Source organism: Syngnathoides biaculeatus, chromosome 6 (genome assembly GCF_019802595.1).
Source record: "Syngnathoides biaculeatus isolate LvHL_M chromosome 6, ASM1980259v1, whole genome shotgun sequence".
NCBI lineage: Eukaryota > Metazoa > Chordata > Actinopteri > Syngnathiformes > Syngnathidae > Syngnathoides > Syngnathoides biaculeatus.
Genome location: NC_084645.1, coordinates 28,378,885 through 28,398,847, shown reverse-complemented (window position 1 = coordinate 28,398,847; position 19,963 = coordinate 28,378,885). Strand labels below are relative to the sequence as shown.

The following is a 19,963-nucleotide window of genomic DNA, read 5'->3' as shown; positions in this document are numbered from 1 at the left end:
ATTTTCATTAGCCCGTTTTCTGCATACTATATTGCGTAACGCGTGATCTATGGAGTAGTTTTACCTGGATTCGCCGTCATTGAGAATTATTTTTTTTTTTTCAAGATTTGTGCCCAGTAAACATCGTCAGTAGATATGTCTCTCATTTTGCGATTGAGAACTTTATTGAATTACAATTTGAGATTAATTTGTATACTTTTGAAGGGAATTTTTGGTTTTGTGGAATTAGTTCAGTTTTATGAACAAAAAGGGGTAGTCCTAACATATTCACGTGTTGAGAATCTTTAAGCTTTTTTTTTTTTAACTGTATAGTACTTCAGGAAATTACCCATTTCCAATTTGATGCTCTTGTAAGACGTTTTCACCTTTTGAATAAATGCACAATTTGTTCCCATGCGCTGCAGTTCAGGGGTATTTTGTTGATCTCAAAATGGGGATTGTGCCAGATTGGGGAGGAACAATATGGTGCTGACTGAAATTGCGTGATGACAAATTGATAAAGTGACTGCAATAATTGGATTCTTCAAACATTTGTAGCATTTGAGAGTTGTAAATTGATGACTCATGGAGTGCCAGAAGGTTTGGTGTTATTGGAGTCAAGCCAAGTATGTTGCTCAACAGTATTTGGCAAGCTAAGTAAAAGGGTTGGTTCAAGTCCGCCTTGTGTTTTACCTTCGCGAAAGCCGTTGAAATCGAAATACAGGGAGTCATCGGGTTACGAACGAGTTCCGTTCCTATGCTGGTAATGTAACTCCAATTTCTTTGTAAGTTGGATTTTATCATTAAAGTCAGAATGTACGTCAAAATACTTCATATAAAAAACAAGTACCGTAATTCCCGGCGTACAGAGCGCACCTGGTTACAAGCCTCACCGAGTACATTTGTAAAGGAAATACCATTTGGTACATACACACACCCATTGAAACACGAGATATTTGCAAAGAAAGACAGAGTTTAAAGCAGGGCTCAGCAACCTTTTTGAGGCTGAGGGCTACTTCGTGAGCACCGATCGCATGAAGGGCTACGTGACCTGTTTGCGGCAAATTTCAGACTCAGTTCATTACGCGTACATAACATATTTTTACGTTTCATTTATTGTAGTAAACGACATTACAGGTATTTTAAAATTTTAATTCAGGTAAGCAAGTTCAATTCAGAATTTAAAGCACAAATAAAAGTAACAATTTGTGGCCTATGGTATTTTTATAACATACCTCGCGGGTGCCTTATATGGTCCTCGCGGGCTACCATTTGCCCGCGGGCACCGCGTTGGTGATCCCTGGTTTAAAGCTAGCGCAGCGCTAACGCTATCTCTAACGCTACCGCTAACGCTAGCGTGGCACTAAAGCTAGTACTAACGCTAACGCTAACAGGGCCGGTTAAAATAAAACTTACTGGTAAATCTCACTGAGACACGCCAGTAACACAACAGCAACACGCTAGCACAGCGCTAACAGGGCCAGTAAAAGTCACTTCGTCGGTCTCATTCTTACCTTTTCCGCTCGGGTGCACCCTTGCGGCCGTAAGAAAAAATGCCCAAATTAGCCACCGCATCACCGCATAAACCTACAGGGTCGAAAGCGTGTAAAAAAAAAGTCACAGCTTGTCGGACGGAAATTACCGTACATTGAAATAAACAAACAAGATGCCATACTTACCATTACTGCTGAGAGGTGGCTGGAGAAGAAGGGAAGCTGCGCTTAGCTATTGTGAAGGACTCTGGTCCTCAACCCATAAAGTAAGTAGCCTCTCCATCCCGACAAGTATCAAAGAACGTTGGTTTTTGATCACTGTATCCGACATAGGAATGAAATCCTTCACATACGCTAAAATATGGGCTTTGTCTATAATAATTGTCACCACGGTCAACCGAATGAAGCCGAGCTCTTCACCGATGTTCATCGGTGTCTCTCCTTTCCCCGATCTTTTTGTGATCTTGTTCTTTTTTTTGGCTGCAAAAGTATCGCTAAAAGACACAGCTTTCTTGTTTGGGGGGCCATAATGTCTAAAAAGGAGGGCGAAAAATGCGAAGATACTCCGGCACATCGGGCGTTGTAAAGTCGAAACATTTTAGGTCGATACTGTTTTAAACTCAAGGACTCCCTGTAATATTTTGTGATTTACAAAAACGAGGTTAACATCTTAAACTAAAATAATTTCTTCGCCGTTTCCAACATCATGTACCTTAAGCTTCAGTGGAGACGTTATTGTGTTCATGTTTGGATCATTGAAGGCTAAATATGCTCTTTGATGATAACAACGCATTTTGCATTTCATGCTCTGGATTTGTGACTACATTTTCTTTATCCCCCCCCCCCCCCAAAAAAAAAATATGAGCTTCAATGAAGACTCTGTTAACTATAGATAAAAACAAGCATTAGCTCATTAACTGCACATATTTTTCTTTGACTTGGGGGGGGATAAAAGGGTCCTTAGTTTCATTAAAGTCTCAAAGTGTTTGCTGTTTAGAAAACAGCACGTTAGTTATATGAAGTGGCCTTTGCTGTTCACAAAAAACACGTTTGCTTCATCAAAGCCTTTAAAATGTCCTTCAGCACTTCCAAACCGCTAACATTAGCTCCGTTGAACACTGAGTTCCCGAATGATCACAAAGACACGTATGCTAGGTTTGTTGAAGACTTGGCTATTTAGGAAAAACACATTTGCTGTATTGCAAAATATTCACACATTTTTGCTTATTTGTCCAGCGTCGCGTTTGTCGTGAGTCTGTTTGAACAATTGTGATGTTTGTCGCCTTTCCATGACAGAGGGTCGACCGAACTCGAACACTACATATCTGACTCATATCCACAGATGTGTCATATTGGGCAAAAAATAATAAGAATAAAAATTGGAGATGGGAAGTATTGGCCTCACAGTTCTGAGGACCTGGGTTCAATCTCAACTTTCCATGTGTGGAGATTGCATGTTCTCCCTGTGCCTCCGTGGGTTTCTTCTCACGTTCCAAAAACATGCATCCATCCATTTTCTGGACCGCTTATCCTCACAAGGATCGCGGGGAGTGCTAGAGCCTATCCCGGCTGACAACGGGCAGGAGGCAGGGTACACCCTGAACTGGTCGCCAGCCGCACTCACAATCACACCGAGGGGCAATTTAGAGTGTCCAATTAATGTTGCATGTTTTTGGCATGTGGGAGGGAACCGGAGTGCCCGGAGAAAACCCACGCAGGCACAGGGGAGAACATGCAAACTCCACACAGGCGGGGCCAGGATCGAACCTGGGTTCTCAGAACTGTGAGGCCAACGCTTCACCAGCTGCCCCACCGTGCCGCCATTCCATTCCAAAAACAAGCAACATTAATTGGACACTCTAAATTGCCCCTAGGTGTGATTGTGAATGCGATCGTTTGTCTCAATGTGCCCTGCGATTGGCTGGCGACCAGTTCAGGGTGTACCTCACCTCCTGCCCGTTGACAGCTGGGGTAGGCTCAGCACTCCCGCAACCCATGTGAGGATAAGCGGTTAAGACAATGGATGGATGGATAAAAATTGAAATTGACCCGCAGTGTGAACATAGTCTAGCTTATCTTGCAGAAAAACGCATGGGTCAACTTCAGTGATGAGTGCTACAAAGTAAAGATAAAAAAAAATGGAAAGATGCATTTTAGCTCCATTGAAGATTACGTTTTCTTAAATAATTAAAAAAAAAAAAAACCTTTTGATGTCAAGGAATGCAAACCTGTATGATAGTGTTCAACAGTATTGCTAATTTCAGAATCAATTTCACTTCAATACTTCTTCAGTGTACACGAGGCAAAACCTTCCATACGGGATTACAAATAACTGAGCATGGTTGGCCATCAAAAGTTCAATTTCATGCCGACATTTTGGAAAATTTCTAATTTTTTTTGGAACCAGACGAAAGCTGTCTGGGGCGAGAGTTCTTACATGGTGAACCTGAATCCAGCTCGGTGGACAACAACAGGCGGCCTTGTGAAGTTCCACACAATTTTTGTCCCAGCGATGAACAACATGTGACAGCAAACATTTTTCTGTGATCATAACTGTGTTTTTTTTCTTCTTTGGTATTTGTTATCAATGAACATATGACTGAGACTCTTGTCTTCTGACGCATGTGACCCAGTAGAATATTCTCCACATGGCTAACGGCACTAATAGTTTTTTTCTGGTTTATAACGAGGTATATATGGGCAACGCGCTGTATGTATATTTGTGGCCAAACACACCCCTTCACACACATCCATCCATCCTTTCTCTGAGTCGCTTATCCTCACGAGGGTCACGGGAGTGCTGGAGCCCAACCGTAGCTGTCATCGGGCAGGAGGTGGGATACACCCTGAACTGGTTGCCAGACAATCGCAGGACACATGGAGACAGACAATAGTCGCGCTCATATTCACTTCCACAGGTAATTTACAATCGAAATCAACCTAGCATGCATGTTTTGGGGGTGTGGGAAGATAGCAGAGTACTGCACCCGGAGAAAACCCATGCAGGCACAGGAAGAACATGCGAACTCCACACAGGCGCGGCTGCGATATGAACGCCGATCCTCAGAACTGCGAGGCAGATATGCTAACCAGCTGCTCCACCTTTTGAATTAGTTTTTATTTCCTAACATTTATATTTGCGGGCAAATGCCCCAAGATGAGGTAAATGTCTTGCAGTTTGTGTAAAGTGCCAGCGGACGCATTTGTTTGTCCTTATACTTAGCTAATATGACGTCAGTTTCTGTTAGCTTGTTATCTATAACTTGTTATCTATGGTAGCTCATACCATTGAGCCTCGGTGAAGGTAGCTGGTTTGTGTTGAATAATTTGACTACCGAATACGGTCAATTATATCACATGGGGTTCGTGATCATATTCATCCCCGCCGCATGGTGTTGATGCTTTGCAATTCTTTGTTTTAAGTGCTTAGCCACCATCTTGGAGCATCCATCCATCCATGATCTAGCGCTTTTCCAGGCTAGGTCGCGGGGTAAGTAGCTTCAGCAGGGATACCCAGACTTCCCTTTCCCCAGCCACTTCTTCAAGCTCTTCCGGAGGGATCCCGAGGCGTTCCCAAGCCAGCCGAGAGACATAGTCTGTCCAGCGTGTCCTGGGTCGTCCTCGGGTTCTCTTTCCGGTGGGACCTGCCCAGAACACCTCACCAGGGAGGCGTCCTGGAGGCATCTGGATCAGACGCCCCAGCCCGCCTCATCTGGCTCCTCTCATTGCGGAGGAGTATCGGCTCGACACCGAGCCCCTCTCGGATGACCGAGTTTCTCACCCTATCTCATTTCGGCCCCCTGTATCCGGGATCTTGTTCTTTCGGTCACGACTCACAGCTCGTGCCCATAAGCGAGGGTAGGAACATAGATCGACTAATATTGGATATTTTTACTACTCCCCCCTGGATGTGGTCTCTTTCACTGTACTACTAAACATTTTTGACCATTTTCATTTGACTCGCCGTAAAAACAAAACTGTACTAATTAAGTCACTTTTTATTTAGTGACGTGAAATTTGGTAGGCATGTCTAGACATCGAGAAGAGACTCAAGAAGTCTGCCATTTAAGGTCCAAGCAGCCAATTCCGTCTGACTTGCTTTAAAAGACTTAACCCTACTGACTCAACTCCACAAGGTCGGCTCCTGACCACATATTTCACTTTACTTGAATTGAAAAATTTCCGTCATGACTCATGAGTACAACGTCTGAGAACCCATTGTCTGGAAACGCAATGAAAGCCTGCCATTTTGGTTAAGAAGAAGCCATTTTAGTGACATTTCAAGGGGTCCTTCAAACTCAAACTCATCTCAGAGATTTTATCTCCCAAATTTTGGTTGCTCATACCAGACAGATTGCCGACGCTAAATTACGAATTAAAACCGTTGCGTATTGGTGGAACATTTCATGAAGTTTGACTCACTACTGGTTCAGTCACGTATCCGCCCAACATGAAGTTCTGCTAACGTATAACATATGGATAAGTGATGCTAAATTTCGCGACATACGATTTTTCAATAACACTTCAGCATGCCCCAAAGTTTGCTCAACTTTTAAAAATATCCAGCTCAAGTAAATGCCGCACAAGGTCAGTCTATTCGCATCGGGCTTGTTCTTCACCGCTTGGAGCTTCAATTTTATGCTCCGGTTTGGCACGTCCTGCTATCATCTAAAAGCCACGTTCGTGTGTCTTTTTGCAGCTGTTAAGTTCGTGACACCACATTTTTCCAGGTGCATCCCTAACAAGGTATCAAAATTGATGGGATTCGTTGGCACAAAACCACAGTTTGATAATAATTTGCTTCAAGACAGCAGAAAAAAAAAAATCCCGACAACATTTTGACTATGGTGATGTGTACAATGAGGCTTTTTAACTCGGACATGTGTCCTATTTTTCTCGGTAAAAGGGAAAAGTGGCCTTCTGTTTGCGCACAACGTTTACAGATTACTCATTCTCACATGTCGCCGGCTATTTTTGAACCCTCTTCGCTCACAATGGTCACATCACAGGAGCTCGCTTGTGCGCGTTATGTTCCGCGCTGATGCCCGCCGGCGATGTCATTTTCCCGTCCCGCCCGATCTCATCTTGTTATCCGGTCGGGGGACGTCTCTGAACCGCATCTGTTTGAAATCAACCTTGTTTGGTGTTTTAAGTGCAGCTCCTGTGGAAGGAAGGTGGCGGAGGAGGAGTGCAACGATCTGCTTTGGTAACAATTCAATTTATGATGCGATTCGCGGTTGGCGAGTCAATTCAAGGACGATATTGGTAGAGGGTTAGTGTAATATCACAATGTATGTTCATAATTGACTTCTTCTTTTTCTTTCGGCTTGCCCCGTTAGGGGTCGCCACAGCGTGTCATCTTTTTCCATCTAAGCCTATCTCGTGCATCCTCCTTGTCTCCAAAACATTCAACTTTGGCTGTCCCTCGAATGAGCTCATTTCTAATCCTATCCAACCTGCTCACTCCGAGAGAGAACCTCAACATCTTCATTTCTGCCACCTCCAGTTCTGCTTCCTGTTGTTTCTTCAGTGCCACCGTCTCTAATCCGTACATCATGGCCGGCCTCACCACTGTTTTATAAACTTTGCCCTTCAGCCTGGCGGATACTCTTCTGTCACAGCGAACACCAGACACCTTCCGCCAACTGTTCCACCCCACTAGGACCCATTTCTTCACTTCCTTACCACACTCACCATTGCTCTGGATTGTATTGTTGACCCCAAATATTTGAAGTCGTCTTCCCTGGCTATCTCTTCTCCCTGTAGCTTCACTCCTCCTCCTCCTCCTCCTCCGCCCCTCATTCATGCACATTTATTCTGTTTTACTTCGGCTAATCTTCATTCCTCTCCTTTCCAGTGCGTGCCTCCATCTTTCTAACTGTTCCTCCGCCTGCTCCCTGCTCTCACTGCAGATCTCAATATCATCTGCGAACATCATGGTCCAAGGGGATTCCAGTCTAACCTCGTCTGTCAGCCTATCCATGACTACCGCACACAGGAAGGGGCTCAGCGCGGAACCCTGATGCAGTCTCTCCTCCACCTTAAATTCTTCTGACACACCAACGGCACATCTCACCGCTGTTCTGCTGCCCTCATACATGTCCTGTACTCTGTTCATAAATGACTTCAATAAAAATATTTTTTTTTCAGATGCACTGACTTACATAAAGACTAGACCCGTCGTGCCCTGACAGGTGTGTTATAAATCATTTATTAGAGTGTCGTTACATTTTTGAAGACTCTATTGACTGAATGACTCCAGGACTAATGTGGGACTGACAAACCAAACGTGCCAAGACGATGTTTGATGTCCAATTCCATGTTTTGTAAAGAAATGGGGGGGAATGCCCGACAAAGTAATCCTTTTGGTCTCACACAGAACCTCAAGGCTCCACCGGGGCGTTATTAAGATTCGCCCAGTAGTTTCGAGGCAGGACATGCCTCACTGCAACATGAATAGCTTCCATGCTGTGAGAAAGGGGAGGCTAGGCACATGTAACCAGATGACCATCGGAAATATTTATCCCATTTGTGCCCTGGAGCCAGTTATATTGTGAATGTGAGTGTGAAAAGTTGTTTGTTCGTGTGTTTCGTGATCTATGTTTTGGTTGGGTTGGTTTTGTTTCGTGATTCCTGCGTTGCTTGTGTGCTCATGTTGTTAGCCTCCCTCGCGCTGACCAATCAGCTCGCTCCAGCCACTCGTGTCTTGTCCAGATTTTCCTCATTGTCTCATCAATCTCTGCGTATTCAACTCCCCGGTTTCTTTCAGTTCTTGTCAGTCCTTTGGTTGTTGACTTCATGTTTGTCCGTAACCATGGTTTTGTCTCTCTGGGCCATGTTTGGTCTTGTTTCCAGTTTGGGTCTAGTTATGGTTTTCTTTGTCTTTGATTACTGGTTGTTGGACTATTTTGTTTGCCATTTTTTTAATCAAATGTGATTTTTTTTTTAAGATTCCTGAACTCCTGCCTTGCCACCCTGCACTTGGGTTTTCCACGTCTTTAGCTTGCCTTTCTCGCATCCTCATGCCCCGACCGTGACAATGCACAATGAATCTCCCCTCGAACAGCTGCGATAGGCTACAGTATCCTAGTGACACTAGTGAGGATAACCAGATAACCAGAAAAATCAATGGAGGGATAAATAGTTCAACCCCAGGAAATAATTTGGACAGAGTTTATTGGTAAAGATAAAATACTTTATTCAAATTCAGAAACAATACAGTAACAGTAACAAAACATTTTCCCGCCTTTCATTGTCATGTCTGGATGGTTAAAGTAACAAATGGCCAATTTCACTTTGAAAATTAATTGGTAGCGGGCTAACGGACTCGAGCCAGCAACGTCCTTCCTTTGTACTGATAAGTCATGGAACATGTACAACATTAAAACACAAGAGGGGGAGGAGGAGCAAATTGGGCCTCCGCCGTGCTGAGAGAGAAACAAGATCTTACAAAACTACTGTGTCAATAATTCCACACTAATATGTACTCAGATCCTGATTTAGTAATGATATTATTAATATTTGGATCAATGCATGAACCACCGCGAGTGATTTTTAAGACAGATCGCCAGCACGCTAATGCTAGCCGCAAATGCTCAATACCAATCGCTCAGTACCAACATATGCAGTTTAAGGATAGAGATCCAGCTCTCATAAATGAGAAGAAAATATATGTTAGTAGTCAAAAGAGGGGGAAAAAACTCGAGTAATATCACTAGTTATCTGTGACCTTGTCGCCTGCTTGTGACCGACCGTACTGTATGTGTTCGAAGCAACATCGGAAGCACGAATGTCACTCAAGACATCCAGTCAGTCACCACCCCCCTGTTAGGCTTTTGTTGCAGTGTTTAGAAGATGAAATCCATTTTCCAGAACTCAGTTGGGAGCATGAAAATTAGGAATTTGAACTGATGACCTAGCCTCGAGGCTACAAGTCTTATCTCTATTTTTGGCCACAAGATAATGCAAATAAGTAGAATGTACGTTTCATTTGTTTGTTGAAGCAAATATTAAAGTCTATTTGGCCACAAATATTAAAGTCTATTTGGCCGCAAATTGGGCCTTTCAATTTTGTTCTCCTCTAAACGAGAGATATACAATGAATCATCACAAAGAATTATATATTATTTATTGGTTAAAACACCGTTGAAACACATCAACATTAATTTGGATGATGCAACACACTGGTACTAGTCACTTCGCGGTTAAGATTACCTTAATTTCATATGTATAATGAACATTTCCAGCCCCCCCCCCTGAAAAAAATTGTCAAAAGTCAATAGTGCGCATAATACATAGGGATAGGGGAAAATGTAAAGGACTTTAACATTTTGTAAATGTATGCCCCCATCTAGAATTTATGAAAAGACTGGACACTTTAAGTCTCATATGCCACTGTCCCCTAGAGGTTATGAAAAGTTGTACACTTTCATTCTACTACGCCAAATAAGTGTTATGCAAAAGGTATAGCCTAGACTTTTTTCCCCTGTATAATACAGGGGTGCATGTGACTGCACGTATATACAATTATAGCCGTGACATACCCAGGCAGAATTTGTCATATGTATATTAGTCTTTCATAACATCGTTACTCTGCTGTTGTTGTCAAAGCACTGCTTGAGAACAGCAAGTGACGAAATTGACTCGTGCAACATCAGACATGTCGAACATCCAGCTGCTACTTTGCGGATCTTGCCAAGAGATCGCTGATGTTGGAAAAAAAAACTTTGATGGCCTTGTCATGCATGAATGGATTTAATAAAATGAATAACACGTAAAATATATCGGTAAATCTTTATTTTAAAATGAAATGTGCCATTTTAATATATGTCTGATTCACAATTATTGCATTTATTATTATTGATGAACTTTTTTGGGAAGAGGACAGATGATTTAGCCTGTCAGTAATAAGATAATTCAACAACGTTTTCCGAGCCACTTATCCTCACAAGGGTCCGCGGAGTGTTGAAGCCTATCCCAGCTGACTTTGGGTGAAAATACAATGTAATTTTTTTTTTAAATTGAAACAACATAATGCGACTGGCAATGAAGAAGCAGACTGCCCACGATGCTTTAACTATACTCTACCTGTATTATATTAATACAGAGATGAAAATGGCGCAAAATAAGGGCGAGCGTGTGGGTGTCGTATTTGAGAGGTTGTTGGCACCATTAACTGACAAACCATGACAGAAACTCTCGGTGGCTCACTTTTTAATCCACCGGTGCATATGAAATGATAAATAGAGATTACTGTTATTGTAAAATGTATTAATGTATCTATATAGTATGGTGGCTGAGCTCAATCTTGCTTGGACCTGTAAACGTATATTTTATTCTGAAAGCTCGTGTGATGAGGCATTTTTGATTAATTAATTAAAATGCGGCAGCACGGTGGATCAAGCTGGAAAGCGTTGGCCTCACTGTTCTGAGGTCTCGGGTTCAATTCTGGCCCCGCCTGTGTGGAGTTTGCATGTTCTCCCTGATGACCAGTGCCTGACAATCGGCTCCACTTGAAAACTACTTGCCGAACCCCGCACGGGTGCAAGACACTTCGATCTCGTTTGGCCGCGTCGCTCAGTTTGCTTTTCCCCCACGTATATTTTCCACATAATCTGCGGTATTTGAGGCGATTCGATGTTATGAGAAGACGTCTTTGCATTGCAGCATGATTTGTGCTCGTTCCACAATGCTTTTTGTGTCCAAAAATATCCACGGAACGACACTAATATTTTATCCCACAACGTTTTCAATTTTAAATGCGCTTTGACATGACCTGGTAACGTTTTTAATGTCATTGCGGGCACCAGTAGCTAGGAAATGTGTTCGCTTCTCAGTGTCGTGTGTGACTTATAACAAGCTACGTAGCTAATTTGCTTCGTCCTGTTTCTTTCCGTTTCTCGGCGATTATCCGCGTTAAATCCTGTTTGTTATGCATAAGGCATTTGGACAAGGCTTTAATGCAGCAAAATGCTTTGATGAACCAACAAGCGGAATCTAAAATCATCCCAGCTTACAACGCATTTGTAAACAGGAAGTGGAGAGTCCCTCGCGGCCAATACGATTAGCAGGCCAAGAATAAAATACGTCCTCTTGGTATTCCCACTTGGCATACAAGCGAGCCATTCTTTGTGAGTCGAAGGTACCGCTAGTAACCCTCTGGTTTGATTTCTTTTTTAAAAATCTAGAAACCAAAAAAAATAAAAAAATAATGGGGACAACACTTTTGGTAGTGTGATTTTTATGAATTTCTTGTCTACTACATTGTTAAACGATAACCTCATGAATTTAAAACCATTCTTTCAATAAACTGATTTTAGTCTTGTAAAATTACAATTTTTGTTGGACTGTGATTAATTCAATCTGGTAAAATTAGAACTTTTCTCACAATATTGAGAAATATTTCACGAGAGTAAAACTTAGATGCAAAATTAGCTCAATTCAACTTTATTTATGGAGCACTTTCAAACAATCACAGCTTCGCAAAAACTGATGTACAGTGAAGAAAATGAGTTCTGGCGTCTCCAGACCTAAACCCAATAGAAAACCTTTGGAGGGAGCTGAAACTCCGTGTTTCTCAGCGACAGTCCAGAAACCCGTCTGATCTAGAGAAGATCTGTGTGGAGGGGTGGGGCCGAAATCCCTCCTGCAGTGTGTGCAAACCTGGTGAACAATTCCAGGAAACCTTTGACCTCTGTAATTGCCAACAAAGGCTACTGTACCAAATATTAACATTGGTTTTTCTCAGGTCTTCAAATACTTATTTGCAGCTGTATCAGACAAATAAATCGTTAAAAAAAAAAATCACACATTGTGATTTCTGGATTTCAGACCCCTCCATAATTTCTCAGAGGGAGAACTTGCAAATAGCAGGGTGTTCAAATACTTTCTTCACTGTATATAAGAAAAAGATATAAAAACTGTTAAATGGGCAAAAACAAACAATAGCAACTTTGAAAAAAGTGATATGTTTTTTTTCAAGTTTGATGCTGAATTGAAAGCCAAAGAATAAAAAAATATATAGATGAGTTTTTAAAAAGTACATTATCTGGATAAAAGCATTTTTTTTCCTCAATATTAAGGCTATTCTTCAAAATGTGTTTTGACTTCATTCTTGGCAAGTTATCTCACAGTATTAGGAGTTAAGAGCAGTTTTGACGGATGTAGTTCTTTTAGAGCCCAGGTGACATAAAATTAGCCAGGTAGAGGAGGCTTCTTCCAAATTTTACATCCATCCATCCATTTTATTACCCGCTTATCCTCACAAGGGTCGCAGGACCAACTTTTACATTTTTGAACAATTTTGATTTCTCTTGTGTCAATTTGTATTTCAGGAGACTGTGATGTGCTGTCACATCTGCTGTCTGAAGCCTAAATATTTTGCGATATTTCGAATAGTTCATCTAACGTTTTATTTGTTAGGGAGCTCAAATATGGAGGTAGCCCATCCCTGCTACGGCTGGTTTATGTTTCATTCATACGATGTCTCAAGGTAAAGGTTCTACAAATCTCTACTTCCATCCATCCATCCATCCATCCATCCATCCATCCATCCATTTTCTACCACTTTTCTGGGTGGAGACGTGGGGGAAATAGCTTCAGCGGCGGCACCCAGACTTCCCTTTCCCCAGCCATTTCTTCCAGCTCTTCCGGAGGGATCCCGAGGCGTTCCCAGGCCAGCCGAGAGACATAGTATCTCCAGCGTGTCCTGGGTCGTCCCAGGGGTCTCTTTCCGGTGGGACGTGCCTGGAACGCCTCACCAAGGAGACATCCGGGAAACATCTGGATCATATGCCACAGCCGCCTCACCTGGCTCCTCTCAATGCGGAGGAGCAGCGGCTCGACACGGAGCCCCTCCCGGATGACCGAGCTTCTCACCCCGTCTCTAAGGGAGAGCCTGGACGCCCCGCGAAGGAAACTCATTTCAGCCGCTTTGACCCGGGACCTTGTTCTTCCGGTCACGACCCACAGCTCACGCCCACAGGTGAGGGTAGGAACCTAGATCAACTCTCAAATCTCTACTTATCAAACATCTTTGCTGACACTTGTTCTGTTTGCTCAGATTTGTTTTGAAATCACCAGTCATGGTATTCTCCCAAAAACAACACACAGCACGCCCCTAGCCCTCGCCTGGAGGCAAAACGTGACGTCACTTACGGGACACGTGACGGATTGGGTTGCGCGAGTCAACGGGGTAGAAAAAGCTCCTCATTCACCAGCCTGAAAAAAAAAAAAAGTTTGCAATCAGCGTGGACCTGGAGACTTTGGTTAAGATGCAGCCAGATACGTTTAATAGTTGCAGGAAGGCACATTGTTCAAGTGGGGAACGCTTGATTCCATGAAAACATTCCTGGTGTAATTACAATCACTGGACACGAAACAATGTTCGCGTTCTAACAACTCATCGTACAGGTCACATATGTCAAGTGGCCATCGTCAACACTGCAGTTTGACTCATATCACATGCAGAATCTCACAAAAGTACGTTTTGCTTTTCTAAGGGACATTGAAGTAATGACACTTTGCTCAAATATTAAATAGTCAGTGTATGCATCGTATTAAAAAATGTACAGTCCTCTAAAATTGAATCAATTGAAGTGAAAATGTCATAAGTGGGCCCAATAAGCCATTTTCTCTCCACGTCGTCATGTAGCTCGTTAATGTGACAAGGTCGGAGGGGGGGGGGGTACAGATGTCAAACTCAAGGCCCAGAGGCAAGAACCGGCCCGCCGCAAACAAATACTGGACTGTGTCCTCTTTACTACTTGCTTATTGGATTTGCCCTTTTTACTGCCCCAGAGAGGAAACAAGCAAATGCGATCAAAGGAAAACATGCCAGAAAAGAGACAAGGAAATAATGTCTGTTGTCTTTACTTTTCAATGAATTTATTTTCATTTTGTCAGAAAATCTGGACCACTTAGAATGGATATTAAAGAGATTTTATTCTTTACCAAATCCCTCGGAAACATAAATTAAACACTATACAGTTGGTGTCTTAAAATACATAACCTAATTATTTTCCATGGCCATCCATCCATCCATCCATCCATCCATTTTCTTAGCCGCTTATCCTCACGAGTCACGGGAGTGCTCAAGCTTATCCCAGCTGTCACCGGGCAGGAGGCGGGGTACACCCCGAACTGTTTACCAGCCAATCGCAGGGCACATGGAGACAAATCACACCTAGGGGCAATTTAGAGTGTCCAATTAATGTTGCATGTTTTTGGGATGTGGGAGGAAACCGGAGTGCCTGGAGAAAACCCACGCAGACATGGGGAGGACATGCAAACCCCACACAGCCGGGGGCCGGGATGGAACGCGGGTCTTCAAAACTGTGAGGTCAACGCTTTGCAGCTGATCCACCGTGCTGCCCAACCAATTTCCCCACAAAAAAAAAAAAAAAAAAAAATACTTTAACGTTTTGAAGAGTCATTACAGCCTTCATTAGCTTTGAAGAAAATGAGTTACAAATGCCTGGTCTGAGGATTGTACTCATTTTTGGAAGTTGTCCAACAAATCAATTTGATTACAGTATTTGCAAAGTATCTATCGCCCCCGAGTTAAGTCCTTGTCATAGTGTTTTTGTTGACAAAAAAATACCAGAAAATCACATGATTTATTTTGGCTGGCATGTTTTCACTTCTTTGTGGTTTCAAATGGTTTACTTTAAAGGGGAAATCAAGTGCTTTGTATGAACATTGTATCCAATAGGTCATGTAATATGTACCCTATTTTGACAATGTGATGTTAAATCCTCTCTCATTTAATAGTGTTTTGAGAAGATTTTTATCGACAATTGTGAATTTTCAGCGGCCCTGCCATTTTCGCGTAACGTGCACCAAATGCTCAGTTACACTGTGCCCAGCGCTGATTTTGCATATTTATCCTCATCTGATGAAGAAATAGCAGTATCGGTTGATCGGGAAGATGGAGGAATACTCCCATACAGATTTGAACCTGTGGCTGTAATTACTGTTGAATATTCGGATGGTTCTTTGGGTGGAATGACGCCGAGTCTGACTACTCGGAGGCCTACGGGCGGGACGTAAGTGTGTAAACAAAGGCCCCCGGAGCTCCGGGCCGGCAGCTGCGGATGGTTCTTCGGACGGGAATGACGGGGAGAGTGACGAGCAAGCTCCGGGGGCAGGCCGCGAGCCGATCTTCCAGGCGGCGGAGGCCTTTAGCCGAGCTTCAGTGGCGACGGAGGCCTTTAGCCTAGCTTCGGTGTCCGGGGCTAGCTGGCTAGCTCTCGTTATTCAACTGTCACGTAATGAATGAATCTTGCGTAACTTTATCCAGTTTATCTTCCAGAGTCGCAGTACGCGACAAACAGCCGTAGAGCTCCTCGCCGCCGCAGATTATCGTCCCGGAGAGGACCGCTATGTGCATCCATGATTCATGTCAAGCTACATAACTTGGAACCTATGGCCGGGTTGCACGTGACGTCACGCTTGTTCATCCGGGTACTTGATCGCTATTGTTGCGGACAAGCAGTCAGCCGTCCATCGTCACCACGCCAGATTTTTGTTGCGTCGACGGATGTGGAAATCGCGGGAACAGAGACATTGGGAAGGAATTTTTCTGTGCTCCAAAGATTAGATTGCATGAAGGAGAAGATACAACGGAGTTATCGAAAAAAACGGCAACAAAAGAGTCTTGCAAATATACGACGTGCGAATCTGAACGAAGCTCGAGTACACAAGGCAAATGGTTATTTGAAAATCTGTTCTGACCATTTTGTAAGTGGTAACCATGTGTATTTCTAGTGTCCAGATATTTTACTTCAGGGAAGTCTTTCAAATCCTTTGAAAGTACTTCGTTGTGGAGATTATACGGCTCGATATCTTCAGAGTTTGATCTTCTGTACATATCTAACTTTGGCGACATCGAGTGAATTAAAGTAGGCAGAAAACATCCGCCGCTCCCCAAGTAAGCACGGGTCTGTGGACGTTTTCACGGTGATGTCGTCTGCAACGCCTAGCTTGTCTGTAGAAATGGTGGCGATTATCACGTGATTGCAACCCAAGAACTGTAAAATTGTGCATTTGCACATGTCAAAACATAAGCCATAAAACAAAGGAAGTAAATACGTTTGGGCAGTATCTTGTCTTAGTATGTTATTCTGTAATCTGTTTTCATTCAAATTCAAAGATTCTAAATGGTGTAAGTAAGTCGTACTAAGTAGCGGTGGTGTTCTTTAGCGCCCCTTAGCTCGACTTACAACTGGCTTGTTCATAGCACTAGCGCAGAACAAGTAATAAATATGTAGTGTTGATCCTTGGAATATAAACATGGATAACACAATATCATGGGGTGACCAAGTCAAGAGTTGACAAAATGTCCGACTTTTACTTGAAGATGGCCTGTCGTAACAAGTATTTGTCGTGATCTTCCTTATTACTGACGGGCACCTCCCACCACGTGATTCCCGTAATGGCTGTCCGGTCAGGGATCAAGAAGCCAGGGAACAGATGATCCCCGACGGGCTGGCTGCCGCCCAGCGTGCGGCCATCGGGTTCATGCCTCGGAGAAAATAGAAAGTTGTCTCGTCTTCCGCCTCGCGCCTCAACGCTAGCGCACTGCGACGCGTCGCAGAATCGCTGCGCCCAAAATATTTTAATTGACCTGCGATCTGAGTCAACTGAAAAAAGCAGTCGGCGGCCGTGTTGTGTCATTACTGGTGATTCTTCAATTGGTAGGTCGGGTCATGAAAATGGTTTTAAAATTTACCAAGATTAAAAAAAAAAAAAAAAAAAAGATCCCTTGTATATACGAATTCAGATTTCATCAGGGCTTCACAACCCCCGGTTTCATCCATCTGCTGTGGCTCACTGTCTGGGAAATAAACGATGAGTATTTAATTTAATTTAATTGAAATGAGTTCCTTTGTTTACAAATGTAAAAATAAATTTGAAGAAGAAGAAGAAGTTCTTGTAACATTTATATAGATTTTTTTATTTTTGGGGTCTTGATTTCTCGGCCTAATTAGACCAGTGGTTCGCAATTTGTATTTTTAATTTTTTGCCGCGCCTCCTTTTTTTGGAGATGAAATTTTCAGCGCATTTGTTTTAATTTTAATTGTTTACAGAATTATGTTCGGTGGTCCGTGAGCAAATGAGCCAGTAAGTGTCGCCCCTTCACAATATTGTTCACTTTTGTGTGTAAAACGTTTTTTAAAATATTTTTTTATATATTTTATGTATATATATATATATATATATATATATATAGAGAGAGAGAGAGAGAGAGAGAGGAGAGAGAGAGAGAGAAGAGAGAGAGAGAGAGAGAGAGAGAGAGAGGTTAAAAAAAGAAAACATATGTTGTATTATGCTCATTTTAAATGTCAGAATTGCGACTCCTAATAAATAAATTTATATATATATATATATATATATATATATGTATATATAAATGGCACTTTAGAATTTGTCCTACTTGACTGTTTGGCACCCATCAATTTTCTTTACCGCTTATCCTGAAAAAGAACGCACATTAAAAACAACGCTAGCGGTTGCTGGCGGCTTTTCCACAGGTCTGTATGAACTCAGTAGATTTACGACATCTTATCAAAGCAATAATAAATCATATGCTCTCCGAGCAATATACTTTTGTCATCTCTGAAACAATGACATAATGCTGTTTGCTTGTAGGCGGAAATGACAATAGACGTAAATCCATTTTCTTCTGGAAGGCGTTGGTTGTGGAGGAAGCAGGAGGCGATCTCAGCTGATTTGGGACAAGAAAGAAGCCAGTCAATCGCCGACCAAGTACAGCAAAAACTGCTCATCAATTTCCCATAGTTGACTGGTGACCAGTTGTTGAGAAACTTTATAATCAATTAGTTGTCAATGAATGGAATCATTGTCTACGAGGCTATCAGCTAATTTGCCGGTTAGCGTTCTGCGCTGACTCAAGAGGCTGTCGGCGAGCAGACGGGAAAAGGCGCTTGAACTTAACCAGGTGGCCTCTACATTTAAAGGGATTTGACGGGAGGAGTTCACGACGTCTGCCGGTACAGCAGACGACCCATCTCCGCCCCCCCCCCCCCCCCCCGCGCCGCTTTAGCATTAATGCTAATCCGCTTAAGTGGCAGGCGGCGAGAGATCACCTGGCATGTTGTTGCGGCCGTTGCAGCGTGTTGTGTTGCAACTTGCTTGCTAATTAAGAGCACGCTGACCCGGAAATGCTGAGCGTGCGGATGCTCGACGGCAGAGAAAGGTTGGGGCGGCGTTGGAGGATCCACAAGGGAGCGTCCGGTTCGCGGCTTGCGATCAGGGACACCCGGGTTTCGGCTCCCCTGCCTCAGAACTCTTTGTTCTTGTTTTTTCCTTCCTCCCTCTTCTTCCGCCAAAGACACCTGTTTCCCCCAAACATTCAGGAAATCGACCAGCCTGCCTAAATTGTGTTCTAAAGGTACCGATGGTCCCTTTTATGGTTTAACCTAATGAGAATAGGAACCCTCAGCTCGATGCAATGTCATGGCCCGCTCATTTTGCCCTCTCGTCAGAAGTTCAGCCTCCTACCAGCGATTGTCTTTGTCCAGAGCCAACGTTTCCTCTAATTTTTGACGTGTCTGAGCAAACACGCTAAGCCCGTGAGCGCCCCCTTTGACCACTGTGGGCAACATCAGGCGTACGCACTGTGGTCAGATTGGTGTCATCCATTGAAGCTACGTGCCTCATTCAAAGATTCAGATTACAGCATTCACATTCCCATCAGAAAATGTTCAGAACAATTTTGTGTTTTTGCAAACTTGCAATGAAAATGTCAACAAGCAAAAAAAAAAAAAAAAAAACATTGCTAACTAAACCAAGCCAACTATGAACTGTAAATTTGAAATGTCGCCTCTAACTTTCATTTATGTATTTTTTAACTCACAATGATATCCCCGTCTTAAAACTGAATTATTGCTTGCAGAATATGTTTCGCAATGCATGTTGAAAGCTGAATGATGCTACCAAACAGTTATGAGGTCTCCCATTTTCAAAATACAGAATTAGCTTTTTGAGCAATGTATTGTCTGTGCCAAGGTGGAATTTTAACGTTATAGACCATCTCATCCTGTACTTTCTATTTTGGCTTCAGGCCAGACCTTTTTTTACTCAAAACAAGAGAAAATCTCATCCAGTTTCACCACTTTTTCTTCATTATTATTATTATTATTATTATATAATGTTATTACATACTCCAACTTTAATGAATGTTAAGACCGTGTGCTGCCATGTTTTAAAAAAAAAAAAAGTCAGGCTGTGGTTCACTGCGCTGGATCAGTTTTCATGTGCGCTGAGTATGCACTACAAATGCGCAATTGCGCATCATAGAGGGAACATTGGTTCCTACATTGTTCCCTTTTAGATTTCCCTGTTATAGCTCATTACATTTTTTTTTCATTTTATTTTAAAAGTCCGACCTGTATCATTTGTGTTTGGGTTCAACAAAAGACATCTGGTTATTAATCACTCATCTAGTTCTTCTCATAACCTTTAGATTA

At 42.7% G+C, this 19,963-nt stretch overlaps 1 long non-coding RNA gene across 1 annotated transcript; it reads right to left on the bottom strand.

Annotated features, from left to right (window-relative positions):
- Positions 1-17,976: 17,976 nt before the first annotated feature.
- Positions 17,977-19,067, bottom strand: LOC133502399 (uncharacterized). The gene is made up of 2 exons (XR_009795475.1): positions 18,581-19,067; positions 17,977-18,198 (listed from the first exon to the last, which is right to left on the bottom strand). It is a non-coding gene; the product is annotated as an uncharacterized LOC133502399 (long non-coding RNA).
- Positions 19,068-19,963: the final 896 nt, after the last annotated feature.